The sequence below is a fragment of the Bufo bufo genome, chromosome 1, assembly GCF_905171765.1.
Source record: "Bufo bufo chromosome 1, aBufBuf1.1, whole genome shotgun sequence".
NCBI lineage: Eukaryota > Metazoa > Chordata > Amphibia > Anura > Bufonidae > Bufo > Bufo bufo.
The window spans coordinates 685,901,497-685,904,203 of NC_053389.1; the positions used below are offsets into that span (position 1 = coordinate 685,901,497).

The following is a 2,707-nucleotide window of genomic DNA, read 5'->3' on the forward strand; positions in this document are numbered from 1 at the left end:
TATATTTATTACCTCCTACTTTGATGACGTATTGGGTTGGTAGCGAATGGCTTTGTTTCTTATGTAGTGGATTCTTGCTACATATAATTTAATTGGCTATTTGAATCGCTCCGTCCTGACGTCAATAATCGCGCGATATATCCTTCATCTCGCACATGTCTTAGCACTTAGTAATTTTTACTGGTTCTCTGTTTGATTCAGTTGGTTCCTGATATCGGTATTTGCGCGATCATTCATCAGTCACGCGCATGTCAGTACACTTAGAGATTTAATATAGTGCCGATCTGTGAATGACCTAGCTGGATTAAAGGATGCTTACGATCTTGATTAGTTGCATTATTATTTGTAGGTATATTTAGCACTTGCTTTTGCGCATATTTTCAGATATATGTGTTAGTTTTTCATTTGCACCTATTTCAATATATGGAGTTATCACTATGTAGCACTGTGCATGTCTCCATCTTATTTTCTCTGTTATTAATTGCGCTTTTTCTGCTTTTTCTGGTGCTTTATTGATGTACTTTATTTTTAATTTTTTATTTATTGATAATCTAGCTGATGTTAATTTTCTGTTATTGATTATGTTATTACATAGTACATAACATAGTACATAAGGCCGAAAAAAGACATTTGTCCATCCAGTTCGGTCTGTTATCCTAAGTCAACGGAACAAGGGATTCCCAACCAGTCTCCCAAGCTGGTACTTGCCAAGCCTTAAGCTGCTTATCTTCTGCGATCTGACGAGTGCAGGTACATTCAGCTTAGAATAACCGTATTCTAATTTTTTCTATGTTTTTTTTCTCTTTTCATGTTTGTTTTCCAGGTCAGTTCATTCTTCTGGATCCATTAGGAGGTAATAAACTATTTGGGATTAATTTGTTATTTCTTTATTTTTTCTTTATTTTTTTATTTTTATGTCAGATACATATATTTGATTTTTTCGCCATTGCTCTGTTATTAGGTTTAAATAGGTCAGATTAGATTCATTCCTATTGTGTTTCTGCTTTTTGCTTTTTACTTTTGATTATCATATTTCACAGGAAAGATGCATAGGTAAAACCTTCATTTAGGCCTTGTGGTGAAAGGCTTTTGAGTCTATATATCCAGCGAGTTTCTTCCTGCTGTAATTTCTTGTCTATATCGCCTTGTCTTGGGCCTGGTTTAATTTTTGTTATTCCCCATATTTTTAAGTTATCGCTTTTGCCATTGTGTTCTGGTTGTATATGCCTTGATAAGGTGGTATCTGTTTTTAAATTGATATCACTAAGATGTTTTGATATTCTTCGTTTCTTTTTGCTCTAAAATACTGGCCTACTGGAATTCCTCTTTTCAGCGGTATAGGGTGTTAACTTGACCAGTGGAGGAGGCTATTACTTGACGTGGGCTTACTATAGATTTCTGTTATTATTGTTCCATCATCTGAGAGACTAAGGGCTACATCCAGAAAATTTTGTCGGTTTTTGTTAATTTCTCCAGTGAATTTTAGGCCAATTGTGTTAATATTGAAAATTTTAACAAATTCATAAAATTTTTCTGGTGTGTCTTCCCACAATATTATGACGTTGTCAATATAACGACCCAGTATGTGATATGTTTGGGGAATTGACTATGTGCTTCATTAAACACTATTCTATCCTCCCACCACCCTAAAAATAAATTTGCTAAATTTGGTGCGCATTTCGTACCCATTGCGGTACCTGTGATCTGCAAATAATATTCACCATCAAAAATAAAATTATTGTGAGTGAGTAGAAACCCTAAAAGTGACAAAACAAACTCATTGTGCTCTTTGTACTGGATGCCCCTTGTATCTAAATAATATTTCACTGCATCTAGATTTTTGGAATGCAGTATGCTAGTGTATAGCGCCTCTACGTCAAGACTTGCTAAGGATGTTCCCTTTTCTACATGGATATTCTGTAATTTGATCAATACATCTTTCGTATCTTTTAGATGTGATGTTAGACTAGGGACAAATGGGGATATCACCACATCGACATAGCCACTTATCCCTTCACATAAGCTCTGATTTCCGGATACTATGGGTCTTCCTGGAATTGGGTGTCGTTTTTTATGTATCTTTGGGATAGCATAAAATGTTGCAAGTACTGGGTTTGGTTTGTACATTACTTTGAACTCTTCTTTGGTGATTACGTTTTTTTTCTTTTGCCTGTTGCAAAATGCCCTTGAGTTCTTGTACAAATTTTGTGGTAGGATTACTCTGTAATTTTTTGTACGTGTTTTTGTCTTTTAAAAGATCCATGACCATTCTTTTATACTCTGGTTTCTCCATTATTACTATGTTGCCCCCTTTATCTGCTTTTTTGGTTAAATTACTACAAATTTGAGACTTGTGTCCCTTGATTGTTTGTAATTCTATAGTGACCAGGTCTACAAAGGTCTGTATATTGTTGTATTTTGTGAAAGGTGGTGTGAATTTGGACTGGGGGTTCATAGTGGAGAATGGTGGTTTGGGTACTTGAACTTGTCCCAGATGTTCTTGCTGTAGTTCTTCTAATATTTTGATTGCTTCTTGTTCACGTCTCATTATTTCTTGGGTATCTTTTTCTTTATTTTTTAACTCTTTATGCAGTGCCAGTTTTCTGGCAAATAGGTTTATATCTATATCTTTTACCCATGTGAAGCAATTAAAAGATGGTGCTGGTGTATAGGAGAGACACTTTTGTATGAGTTTTTCATGTTCCGA

At 34.9% G+C, this 2,707-nt stretch overlaps 1 pseudogene; it reads right to left on the minus strand.

Annotated features, from left to right (window-relative positions):
- Nucleotides 1-659: 659 nt before the first annotated feature.
- On the minus strand, nucleotides 660-778 carry LOC120987539 (annotated as a pseudogene).
- Nucleotides 779-2,707: the final 1,929 nt, after the last annotated feature.